Source organism: Carassius auratus, chromosome 31 (genome assembly GCF_003368295.1).
Source record: "Carassius auratus strain Wakin chromosome 31, ASM336829v1, whole genome shotgun sequence".
NCBI classification, from domain to species: Eukaryota; Metazoa; Chordata; class Actinopteri; order Cypriniformes; family Cyprinidae; genus Carassius; species Carassius auratus.
Window position 1 is genome coordinate 10,993,712 of NC_039273.1, and position 14,321 is coordinate 11,008,032.

Below are 14,321 nucleotides of genomic sequence, written 5' to 3' on the forward strand. Positions count from 1 at the left end.
TATGTACACAGCCTTGAAGAGGGGGGAAAAAACATGAATTTCTATGAATGAGGAGATGAGAACATGATCATTTAGAAACTAATATTCATGTGCCATCTTTCCACAAACCTGTCCACAAATGAGAACTGATCGTCAATACACAATCAGACCCAAACAACACAACCACCTTAGTGAGCTGTGTGGCCGGCCTTCTCTGATTGACCAACTCGTTCTCGCTAATGTGTTTGGTGAAGTTCCCAATCTCATTTCCATCTGTAATTGACTTCTCATTCACTGTATAATAAACACATCCATAAACCAGTTCGACAAACCTAGAGCAAAAAGGAAGGCTAAACAGAAACAAAAGACTAATTTTGGGGTGGGTATTACTAGCCGTCTTATTTAATCGCACGCTACTCCATTGTTGTGGTTTTGCATTTGTGTCTTTTTCTGCATTTAAAGCCCAGCTGCAAACAATTACGACATCAACACATTGACAGATTCATGCACACCCCAATTAGATCATGCGAGAAAGTGGCCAGCTTTACTAGAATATCATTTGTTTCACTAATTGTATTCTACGAAGCCTAATAAAATGCACATAAAATGAAATGTTCGCTCCGTGGTAGAGGAATTGGCACAGTTTTGATCATTTAAAGAAGAAGCAAGATATTCTTGTGATGCCATTTCCTCTGCTCAAAACAGAGAGGAAACAAGCCCTCATAATTATACAGTGAGGCATGTAAATAGCAGGGCCGGATCAGCAATAGAAACAGATGAATCCTGGTTATCTGCGCCCTTGTTTGTCTCTCGCTTACCCAGATCCAGATGTATGGCAGGAACAAAGGAGTTCAGGAAGAACATAAAGATGACCACACCAAGGACAGTCAGACACTTGACCAGGAGGATTTTGTCAGTTATTTTGTGCTGTGAAAGACCATAAAAGACGTGTTTAGATGCAGGACAGAAAGAAACATACCCATTATGCTCTCTAAAGAGTTTTACTGTACAGTTCAATTGATATTTAGAAACCAAACTATAATCACGGTCTCATTAGTATGTCATTTTGGATAAAAGAGTCTGCTAAATAAATAAATGTAAACTTTAACACTTTATACAATAACAAAATTTCCTTCTTTTTTTTCTATTTAGCATCAGCTCATAGTAATATTATGTGATATTTAACAATTTTGTTTATTTTTGTACAATAGAAAAAAGTTAATTTCTTCATTTCGACCATATCAATTAATTATTAGATTAATATATTATTTAGAATTAAATCATTCATTATTCATTATTTATTGTTATCAGTATTAGTATTATCAAGAAACAATAATGAGATCTGCAGGTCTATTCTCATAGGATCACATATAGCAGTGATAAAAAAAATGATGCAAAATTGCAAATATTAAAATGCTAATCATATAACAGCACTCACACATTTACAAGGTAGAAGAAACATATCTTTTTTTTCTTGACGCGTCCAATTAAACTCCTCCAATTAATGATATTTTATCAAATACACAAGCCAGAGTATATTTGTTTTACCTTTTTCTGCAGCTCTTGAATATTGTGTTCCCAGTTTTTGTCTTCCTGTGATATTTGCCTGTGAAAATAAAGAAATAAAACAGAATGGAGTGTGTTAATACATCCTTTCAGCCAGCATGGACACCTGCAAATGAGTAGGAGTTGTAATTTCATGTGGTCACCCCAAACCTTTTCTACTCAGCATGTGAGGCTGTAAATGGCTTCTGTGATTATTCTATCTGGCATCAAAGCAAACCACAAGATCCACAAACCCACAAGCATAACGTATTAAATTTCTTTAGTTAAAAGAAGCATTTATAATAAAACCAAAAAAAAAAAAAAAAAAAAGCGGGGAACTGTTGAGAACAAAATCATTCTGCATGATTAAAATTTCAGCTCTCTACAAGAGCTTTAGAGAGCCGACACAATTGAGAACAATTACCTACTTTTCTACAGGTTAATTATTGCTCATTTATCATCCTGGGCTTCTGGGTATATGCTGCTGTCAGACACAACAGGTGTCATGCAGTGGGAATGGATATATTTTGGCCCTAATAGGGTGTTTTCAAGTGAACTCATACCAAGAAAGACACTCATATTACATGCACTATCAAAATAGTAAAAGAAAGCTTGAGAATGCATTAGGTATAGCCCAATTTGTTGTTTTTCGGTTGTTTCCACCATTATCCTCATGACATTTAGACAACACAAGTAAAAAAAGTCCAAAAACCAGCCTATAAAACAAGAACAAAAAACAAAAATACACTTATGTTCGAAATACATCCATGATTTCAAATCAAACACTATGCAGGGTGTAGACAGACTGCTTGTATTTTTAACCAGACAGACAAAGAAAAGAATGGATTGAGCATGAGCATGGCACCTCTGGAAGGTCTTGAGCTTCTTGTGCAGGAGGCTTTCCAGATTGAGCACCTTCTGCATGAGAAGAACTTGACTGCAGACTCCTCTCTGCTGGCAGGGTTAATGCGATGGGCTGTCTGCCTCCACACCAGAATCTCATGCTTCAGTTCTGCAGGGCGACATAAATCGTGACAAGATAAAGGGGTTCAGCTGTAGAACAGACAAATACGAAGATAAGAATTTCAAATCTATTCCAAAAAACTCGGAAGAAACAGATAACAAGACCTATTAAAAATAGGGATGTATGGTCAAACAGAGCCAATCCAGAAAAAAAGAATAAGGAAGGGATTGTAATATTTTTGTTCTCTCCCATATTCACAATATTTTTCAAATTCACCTCAAACATCTTTAAAATATCTGTCACTACCTTTATGCCAATTAATTGTATGAATATGGCTGAACTGTATACATTTTCCCAGATACAGTAAAGCTAGAATGCAGACAGTCCAATCTAAAAAAAATTATCTAAATAAAAAAATAAGATCTAAGATTGACTTAAATACCAAGTTATTGACTTAATTTATATTTTGGACCTAATATTGTGTTTTCAAGCGACCTTTTACCAAGAAAAACACTCATCTTAATGCCTTACGCAATATCAAAATGTTATGGTTTAAAAATAAATGGTTGAAATAAAAGTCCATAATACTTAAGATCTTAGTTTGATGTCTTTATCTTAGTAATGACAAATAACTTACTAATAATTACTAAAAAACGAATTGTCTAAAACTACCTTCTCTCCACAATTGTAATTATTATGGCACTTATAAGATGAATGATTGTGTTACTTTATAAGGGTAGCCAAAAACAAACAAACAATCAGACAAACAATTAAACAGATAAATAAAAACACAATACATCAGGCAGACGGACAGATAGATATATATAGAGAGACAGAAAGAACGAGAGAGATAGGATGAAGCACAAGCCAGGCAGTTACTGTACAGAAAGAATGGAGAAAGTATGGAAGGAGAAGATAAGGCAGAAGGAAAAAATAAAGAGATAGGAGAGGCAAGATTTTGCACTAGTCCTTCAGCATGGCTCCTCACCATGCGATGGGGAGTCTGCTAGGAAAGCTTCCCAGAAGCTAATTGACACGGGGAAAACATGCTGATCACAATAGACACAGTAATGCATCATGCCGAGAGCCTGGAATTCTGTATCAGCCGCACAGCAGGTTTGAATTTTTTAAAAGTGAGGCTCTGTGGGGACTTCAGGCTTTACAGAATTAGAAATTGGACTGGCATTGAGTGGTCACCCTCAGGCCTAGTGGAGGTCTTTCGTCCAGGCACAGCATGTACCTGGGGAACCGGCAAACCGATCATTTAAGTCCCTGTTCCTTATAGAGTAGAGTTCTAAGACTTTGCAACAGCTCCACACTGACCAGCACTGTTTCTTTGTGTTAGCCACCCGAAAACCCAATAATTGGCATTCTGGATGGTGCTTGTCCCATGCTGATGATGTCTCAAAGACAACCCTCACAGTGGGCAAAAGCCAGTGGTGTAGGAGAACATATAAAGTGTGTCTTCCTGCCTTCTGAGAAAGAAATTGCACTTTTTTTTTAAGACGCTTGTTTCTCATCTTGTTTTATCTATAAAATGACAGGCACAAAACATGCATACAGTACATGTACAGTAATTAAGGTTCTACTGTAGATGTGAAGCATCCATGTATGTAGCCTAGAGCAGGTTGTTTTCAAAACAACACAGATGTTCTTTAAGCAGTTTCTAAATTCAAATACTGATAATGCTGTTATAACTTTTTCATATAGGCAAAAAATTATAATAATAATAATAATAATTTAATGCCAGAAATAAATGTCAACCATTTTAAAAATCACTGTTCTAAATTAGATACATTAAATGTGAAGCCATTACAACACATAAAGGTCCATTCAAGCAATGTTACATGATGGAAGAAAGTTAGACATTTCTGCCATATGTTTATCACTTTGACATAGTCACCACTGATACTACTCTTTATTGTAGAAACTTTAATTTTAGGTGAAGCTGCTCTGCAACGATATGCTTAATAAAAAGCGTTATTCTAATAAATGTGAATTGAACTGAATTGCATTGAAACTTTTATACCTACTACTTTGTAGCCCAAGTTACTAAAGTTACTGATGTGACACTGGACTGATCAACACACAGTTCTCATACACTGTCATGCTGTTTTACAGAATATTACAAAATATGGATCAAAAGACCTAGTTTAAATTGGATGGTCAACCACTCAACTGCTCTTAGAACTTTCAGAAAAAAACATCTTGGCGTTAGAAAGGGCTTTGTGTTTTCCTCTCATTCTAAATAATGGGTATGGTGAAAGCCTCTCTGGGAACCCCAGAGCCTGATTTCAGCCTTTGAATGGCTGAAATGAGTGGTTTGTTATAAAGGAGCTATTGTCATATTGTCAGGTGTGTGAAGGAGAGCTCAGGTGTGAGGTGTATGGGAGTATGTGAGAAGAAGGTCTCTGTGGAGCAGATGGAGCAGCTGCTCAAGAGGCTAATGGCCATCTGTGGAAAGACATTGACAACTGGAGCTAGAAGACTCATCTGATTATTAATTCTATTTATTTACACAGCGAATAATTCAATAAAAAGAACAAAAAACCATTTGATCAGAAAAGAATCACCCCCCCCCCCCCCTTTAAAATAATCACATTTGGTTGCTTTGCAGCCATGAAAATGGACAAAGTTTTTGTTTAATCCAGCTGTATTTACTCAACATCCAAGTAAAAGATAGAACACCAACATGTCCAAAAAATTAAAATAAAACACAAGCACAATCACGGAGTTGGAAAAAGATCGCCCCGACATTTTGCTTGAATAACAGCCTTAAGTCTATTGGGATATGTCTCTACTAGCGTTGCACATCTAGATTTTGCGATATTTGACCACTCTTCTTTGCAGAACTGCTCAAGTTCAGTTACTGTACAGTACATTTGATGGTGACCGTTTGTTGACTGCAGTCTTCAAGTCATTCCACAGATTTTCAGTGGGGCTTTGACTAGGCCATGCAAGGACATTCACCTTTTTCTCCTTTAACCACCATGTGGTCAGTTTTAATGTGTGTTTTGGGTCTTTGTCATGCTGGAAGGTAGATCTTCCTCCCATTCACAACTTTCTGGCAGAGGGCAGCAGATTTTCCTCAAGAATTTGAACGTATTTTGCCCCATAAATGTCTCCTTCTATCCTGACAAGTGCTCCAGTCCCTACTGCAGATGAACACCTCATAACAGGATATTACCACCTCCATGCTTTACTGGAAGAATGGTGTTATTTGGATGGTGAGCTGTCAAATCGTTTGGCTTTGAGTCTGCATAATTCCATTTTAGTCTCATCTGCCTCAGAATCTTCAAGGTGTGTTTTGGTAAAGCTCAGGCTGACAGCATGCATTTCTTGTGGAGTGGCTTTCTTGCAACCCTCCATTACAAACCACATTTGTGGAGAATTTGTGATATTGTGGTCATACGCACACAATGAGCACTCTGTCATAAATTCCTGCAGCTACTTTAGAGTTGCTGTAGGACTCTTGGGAGCCTCTCTGACCAGTTTCCTCCAGACTCTTTCATCCAGTTTGGACTTGGAGCGACATCCTGATCCAGGGAGAGACTGTGTTTTATCAAATACCTTCTGCTTCTTAATAACTGACTTTACTGTGCTTCTAGGCACTAATAAAGCCTCTTATTTATTTATTTATTTATTTTTTGTTTTTGTATCCATCTCCTGAATTGTGCCTGTCCACAACTCTATCCTGGAGATCTTTTGACAGTGTTTTGCCACCCATACGGTAGTTGATGTTTTGCTTCAGTTGCACTATCAAGACCTGAAATGCTCCGGGAAAGTTATTTTCATGCTGAGCTAATCAAAATGACCACAGCCGATTACGGTTGAAAGTCAAATAGCGTTGTGTTCCATTGAGAAGGTGATTAGCTCCACCTGATTGAGTTCACAAGTCATTTTTTGGAGGGGGGTGGGGGTTGATCCTTTTATCACCTCAGCAATTCAGTTTTTTTATTTCTTTTTTTTTGGACATATTTGTGTTATATTGTGTCTGTCTTTATTTCAGGCTAAAAAAGCAAAAAAAATTGATTATTTTAAAGAGGGATGATTATTTTCTATACCCACTGTATATATAAAAATGTGACTTTAATTGAGGAATATTATATATTGTATATGTCTTCATTTCAGGCTAAAAAGCAAAAAAATTGGATTATTTTAAAGAGGGGTGATTTTTTTCTATATCCACTGTATATATAAAGATGTTACTGTAAATAAGGAATAGTTCACCCAAAAAAGTCAAAGTAATAGGCTTTTGATAAATTTAACTAATTTTTATGTTTGTATTTTTCCATTTTTCATAAGTGTACAAAAAATGAACAATACATAAATTAATGAATAAATAAATAAATAAATAAATAAGTAAATTTATCTTCACAAATTTACACTGCATTGATATCATCTATACATTGGAAATTAACCCAAAATTCTGTTCTGGCCAGACTGGCTTTCAGTGGAGGCGGTGAAGAAGCGATGACTAGGTGAGAGTGGTATTGACCTGTCATGATGGCTTTGATGGCTTTAACGGCCTTTCTAGCTGTGCTAGCACCTTCACACTTGTGCTAAATGTGCCCTGTTCTTTTAAAATGTCATAACTATGCAACTCTCTGACGCATCACCCATTTCAAGCAAGCATCACACAATGGTGGATATCAAGATACAAGTACAACATACATCATGACAGGCTGATGACAGTACACCATAAACATGCTTTAACACAGAACCTTTTTTTCTAGATAGTAAGAAAATTATAAATATTGTAGATTTAAAACCGTTGACACCAGAAAGTACAAGTGCTCACAGGCAGCTCTGGGCACAGAGTTTTTGAGCTAATCACCTGTTAATTTGCCTAACCACACAAAAACAAATGGTTCCAAGCCCTTTATTAGAGCTGTGTCATGAAAGGTAAAATAAGAGCACTGTAAATAAATGATTCATAAATATATATTCCTTGGAAATATAATAATTTCTTATTTTAAATGGACCATGCTAACCAACCAAGACCCCTCAAACATGTCCTGTCTGAAAACTGTGCATATGTGTAGGTCTTGAGAGAGGTCATCTATGACAGGATTTATGTATTTAATACAGATGCGTTAAGGCTTTCAGCACAGGCTCATCCGATAAGAATAATGGAAATATCAGGGAAAACAGCCTGAAGGGTACAGAGAGACTAAATGCATCAGTGTGATCGTGGGATGTGGGAGAGAAGGAGGGACGGATGAAAAATTGATGTATTGCCGAGGTTATAATCATCCATTAAAGGGTAGGCTGTGCCTATCCCAGTCACAGGGGCTCAAAGGCCAAATGTAAGGAGCTTTGGATAGGATATGAGATTTGGTGTAAATAGTGTAGAATGGTGTATGACCAGAGATGTATAGTAACGAAGTAGAACTACTTCGCTACTGTACTTAAGTACTAAAAGGCGGTATCTGTACTTTACTGGAGTATTATTTTTTTCTCCTACTTCCACTTTTACTTCGGTAGATATTTTCGCTGAGTTTAATACTTTTACTCCGATATTTTTTTTATGTGCTGCATCGTTACTCGTTACAATTATAATAATGTTACGAATCATTCCATTACAAACCACTGCCAGAACTGTAGATGGGAGGTTTGATGAAGCTGGCACATCATTGAGCGAATCAAGCGATTAAGAAGACTGCGCGTGCTGACTGAACTGCTGTGAAGAGAGAGATGAACACCGAACCGAGCCAGATAATGACTCGTTCACGAGTCAAGAACCGGTTGCATCGGTTTTCGGATGACCAGTAACGTTAGTTCTTTCTGACAGCTCGATTCATTGAAGAAAACAGTTCACCGATTCTTTTGCGTTCGATGCAATGGCGTCATTGGCGTTGACTGCACATGGGCTCATAACATTAACACATAATCAGTTCAGAATCAATCACCAAAAGAATCAGTTCGGTTCCAGACGCTCTGTGTGTCGGTTTGCTTCACGCTAAATCACACATGCGCAGTATCATCAGCTCCTCGGTTCACGAATCGGACGCATCTGACACAAACGGTTCTTGACTCGTGAACGAGTCATTATCTGACTCGGCTCGGTGTTCATCTTCAGTTCTCTCTTCACATCAGTTCAGTCAGTGTACTGTTTGAGTCAATGAATTACTCCGGGATATTGGTTTGTTTTAACTCCGAGGGAGTGTCAGACACATTAAACAAGTTAACATCTTAATTCATCTGTGGATTAATGCGTATTGGAGACGCGAACTGTTTAAAACGATTCAGTTCGATTTGGTGGACTGTTTCAAAAAGATCCGGTTACATCGAATGATTCGTTCGCGAACCAGATATCACAAACTGCTTTGTTTTTAACTGTCTTAAAACAGACACGGAAGAGAAGACAATGCTGAATAAAGTCATAGTTTTTGCTATTTTTGGACCAAAATGTATTTTCGATGCTTCAAAAAATTCTAAATGACCCTCTGATGTCTTACGGGTTTGAAACAACATGAGGGTAAGTTATTAATGACATCATTTTGCAAATTGGGCTAACTAACCCTAGTAACCGTTTTTTGTTTACAAGAAGTTACAGTCAAAGGAATTGTGATTGTCCTTTAGGTTAATCATTTGAAATAGTAAAAACAATATGTTCAAACTTTTGACTATTTTCTTTAATAGCTACATAACACAATACTTCTACTTTTACTTTCAGTACTTGAGTAGTAAATTTTAAAATAGACTACTTGCAATACTTAAGTACAAAAAATGTTGAATACTTTAGTACTTCTACTTAAGTGTGGTGCTTAAAGAGCACTTCTACTTCTACTCAAGTCACTTTTTTGATAGAGCACTTGTACTTTTACTCAAGTATGGTTCTCTAGTACTTTATACATCTCTGTGTATGACTCTCATTCTCGTGCTCATATAGGAAGAACTGCTGTCAACAAAGGAAGGTCAAGTGTGCCCTTAACCACTGGTGTCTATGGTTTTTTAGAAATGATTGCTCATTCTTTACGATCTAGGTCAATGGGATTATGAATACATTTTTCATTGCACATTGTCAGAACAAAATAGCTTGAATCAAAAACAAAGGAAAGCAGAGTGGCTCTACAGTACATACACTTGAGGATAGTTCTGTGTGATTTTAGGAAACCTGGTGCGTAGAAATAGAGCAGAATAAATGAATACTCACCCACGATTTCGCTGGATTCCTTGTTGTAAAGTTTCTTATTCCAGTACAGCATTCTCAAAAAAGGAAATGAGGTCAGCAGCACCAGACAGACTCCCAGGAACATGTAACCCGTAAAGGCTGCAAAGTCAATCCCCTAGAGGAAGAAGAGGGCGGGTTAATTTTCACCCTTTTAAAAACTGTGCAATTAATTTGCTGCGGTATTTCATGAAATCTTTTCTAAGCAATAAGTAGAGATCACATCCATTTTACTGGCTCTTCATATAATGTGGATGGAGGCCTTGATTACATTTCATCAACAGAATCATATTCAGCATTTTAATGCATGCATCTTGATACATTTAAACACTTATATAAGATTTAAATAAGCACTTGTATGTGGCACAAATCCTCTTAAAATGCTCGTGACTATTTATTAATTTTAATTTATATCAAGAGCACACCGTCCTCTCGACTGAACGTCTAGCTTTAAATTATATTTTCTTGCCTGTGCAGCCCACCCCATTTCTCATCATAACCAGATGGCATTACATTTTGGCACCACTGATAGTGATGTGTAAAATAGATCTATGTCGCTTGAAATCTAATCCAACAATTTATCTTCCAATATAACGCTGGTGTATAACGTATTGTAGTTGGGTATCTTTTCTTGTTTACATGGTGACATGTGTACAGTACGTAAGTAGTACAAAGACAGTTTACAAAGAGAGGCACAAATGCTTGTTTTTGTATGTCGGTTTCAAAACCCTATTTTAAAGTCCTCTTAACTTATAATAATTTATAAATACCTTTTATAAATACACTTGAGTCTTTGATTTTTCTAATTGTGTTGATTTTGGCTCACATTTAAAAAAAAAACACCAATTCACAATATCAACAAATTAGAATATGGTGACATGCGAATCAGCTAATCAACTCAAAGCACCTTCAAAGGTTTCGTGAGCCTTCAAATTGGTCTCTCAGTTTGGTTCACTAGAGTACACAATCATGGGGAAGACTGCTGATCTGACAGTTGTCCAGAAGACAATCATTGACACCCTTCACAAGGAGGGTAAGCCACAAAAATTAATTGCCAAAGAAGCTGGCTGTTCACAGAGTGCTGTATCCAAACATGTTAACAGAAAGTTGAGTGGAAGGAAAAACTGTGGAAGAAAAACATTCACAACCAACCGAGAGAACCGCAGCCTTATAAGGATTGTTTAGCAAAATCGATTAAAGAATTTGAGAGAACTTCAGAAGGAATTGTCTGAAGCTGGGGTCAAGGCATCAAGAGCCACCACACACGGACGTGTCAAGGAATTTGCTGAACTACAGACAACATCAGAGGCATCTTACCTAAGGAGAAGAAGATGTGGACTGTTGTCCAGTGGTCCAAAGTCCTCTTTTCAGATCAGAGCAAGTTCTGTATTTCATTTGGAAACAAAGACCTAGAGTCTGGAGGAACGGTGGAGAAGCTAATAGCCCCAGTTGCTTAAAGTCCAGTGTTAAGTTTCCACAGTCTGTGATGATTTGGGCTTTAATGTCATCTGCTGGTGTTGGTCCATTGTGTTTTTTGAAAACCAAAGTTACTGCACCCGTTTACCAAGAAATTTTGGAGCACTTCATACTTCCTTCTGCTGACCAGCTTTTAAAGATGCTGATTTCATTTTCCAGCAGGATTTGGCATCTGCCCACACTGCCAAAAGCACCAAAAGTTGATTAAATGACCATGCTGTTGATGTGCTTGACTGGCCAGCAAATTCACCAGACCTGAACCCCAGAGAGAATCTATGGGGTATTGTCAAGAGGAAGATGAGAAACAAGAGACCAAACAATGCAGATGAAGTGAAGGCTACTGTCAAAGAAACCTGGGCTTCCATACCACCTCAGCAGTGCCACAAACTGATCACCTCCATGCCTCACAGTAATTAAAGCAAAATGAGCCCTTACCAAGTATTGAGTACATGTACAGTAAATGAACATACTTTCCAGAAGACCAACAATTCACAAAAACATTTTAATGTTTTTTTAATATATTTTTTAACTGGTCTTATGAAGTATTCTAATTTGATAAGATTGGGTTTTTGTTAAATATGATCCACAATCATTACAATTAAAAGAACCAAAGACTTAAACTGCTTCAGTCTTTGTGCACTGAATTTAATACACGTGGTTCACAATTTGAGTTGAATTACTAAAATAAATTAACTTTTCCACGACATCATAATTTATTGAGATGCACCTGTAATTTATTAATTACAATATTAATTAGTGAAAGCTATACTTTTTCACAAATTGCTTGTGCTTTATAACTGTTTAATTGTATAAATTGTCAGTCTATAAAAGGCTAATGGCAGGTTACCACTGTGACAGCTTAGCACCAATATTTAAAAAAAGGCCAACAGGTGTTAAATAAACTGTATCTTTTTCTTGGGCAATAACAATGGCAATAATGTTTTATTGTAGCCAAGACTTTCTTTTTTGTACTTATACAGAAATATAAGAAATTAGTAAAAAATGTGATAGCTAGACCCAGTCTCTTCTATTTTGTAAAGGAACTGGCAAAATACAAGATAATTGCATCGTTGTAGTTCGGCTCCCCGCATTACTCAGGCTTGGCAAACACCCAGGGCTTAGAGGTACTTTTTAGAAACTAAACAAAGGGCTGGTAAAAAATTTTTGGGGGGGGCAATAATGCTTTTGGCTTTTTAAGATGTGAGTAAGCAAACAACACACAAACAACATGTCCAATCTCATATACCAACATGAGACATGTGAATGGAGACAACGACACGTGAAGACTGGTATACAGTGACCTCTACAGGAGATCAGGAAAAAAAGAGTGTGTGTGTGTGAGAGAGAGAGAGAGAGAGAGAGAAAATGTGTGTCTCTCTGTGTGTATGTGTGAGAAAGGGAGAGGTATTCAAGAGAACACACATCCATTTGTGTACCCTATGATTAGATTTGTAATGGGGTTTTAAAAGAAAGCACACAGAATTATTATTATTATTTAGAATTATTTTCTAATCACATTAGAAAAAGAGAAATGCATGAAAAGACAGGGAGAACAAATGAAAGGACCACTGCAACCTGATTGCAAAAAAGTGATATCCGATTTGTGAACTAATTAAATCTGATCTTTTCAATGATGAATCTGCTTATAAGATAAGAAAATAAGAAATATCCTTACAGACTCATTGGGGCAAGCTGGGCTAGAGGGAATCTGTCAATAACATTTTATTAAAGTGGTTCTCTGCTTTACTGCTCATGGATTTCCTGTGCTGTTGAGATGAATGCACTATAGAGTAGATGCAGAAGTCTTCAATACTTGGTCAGTAATATAGCTGCAAACAATAGGCAGTGTTTGGAGATTTTTCTTTGTAGATTCTCTTGTTTTGTCCTGAATGCAGGCCTGTTGCATGAATTACAATAGTGTGTAAATAAGACCTCCTCTTACTCCATTTCTGTTGTCACTGTCCCACTTTTATCAACCAAGAAAGAAACTTCAAAAAGCAAGGTAAGTGGGAGAAAAGAGGGAATGAGAAAAAAGGCCTTCACTGTTGGCGCTAGCTGATTAGTGAGCAGTCAGGGTCCACAGTCAAACCAGAGTACGCCAAGGCCTGTCTGCCTGGGGCCTGGAGAAGCACTGATTGGCAGCTGAGATTCCTGGGAGTGTGACTGACGGCCCAGTGGATGCCAGAGAGAGAGCACAGCATATATATGAAACGTCTCCTCAGCGACCCTGAAACACTCCTTCTGCCCAATCTCAAATGTCTGATCTAGAGAGCTCCACAGATGGATGCTTGACAGGCCAAATGGCAACATTCCTGCTGTAGTGATCCAGTCGAGAACGATGAGGAGGCCCATTTCGACTCGCACAGCCCAAACAAACAGAGAAAAAAACAAATAAACAAAGAGCCCACATGTACAAGATTTTCCATCATGACTGACTGCTGCCTGGGAAATGCAGGACGGGCTAAGTTCAGGGATCACCCCGTCATGAAAAACCTGGAAACTTCAAAGATTTCATATTAAAAAATGTGATTTCTAGGCCTTAAGTCAGGGAAATTAATAAAATCTTAAATCATGATTTAATTTCCTAATCCCTTTACCATTTCTACCACTTGTCTACCACCTCTCTAATGCCATACTTGATAAAACTATGAAAAACCTAGTAAAAAAAAAGGGGGGGGGGGTCAATTTGATCATTAAAATTGTGAACTTTTTCTAGAAAAAAACATGAACGCATTGATCAAAAGTGACTGTTCAGTCTTTTACCATGTTGCAAATGTATGCTGTTCTAAATAAATGTATGTATGTGTCATGGTTTATATTGAAGAGTAAAATGTTGCCTGAAAATTCTGCTTTGCCGTCACAGGAATAAATTGTTTTTTTTATATTTTAAAATTCGAAACATTCTTTAAATTTTATTATATATTAATATTATTTGAAATATAAAAGCAGCCTTGGTGACATCTTTCAAAAACGTCTTAAGGATAACATTATTTGCTTTTGTAAGTCAAGATAAAGTAAACTTTTGAAGCTGTGGATTAGTAAAGCACATTTCTAGCTCAGTGCATTTTAATAAACTGTATTGTGCCATGTCAACCATATATCTGTATGGCAGTGCTTCAATTCAGTATCCAGAAGCTCTAAAGTTCCTGAGGCTGATTATCTTAATAAACGGATTAAGTGACT

General features: G+C 37.0%; 1 pseudogene; it reads right to left on the bottom strand.

Annotated features, from left to right (window-relative positions):
- Window positions 1-14,321, bottom strand: part of LOC113050530 (P protein-like) — a 74,320-nt pseudogene that overhangs the window by 32,967 nt on the left and 27,032 nt on the right.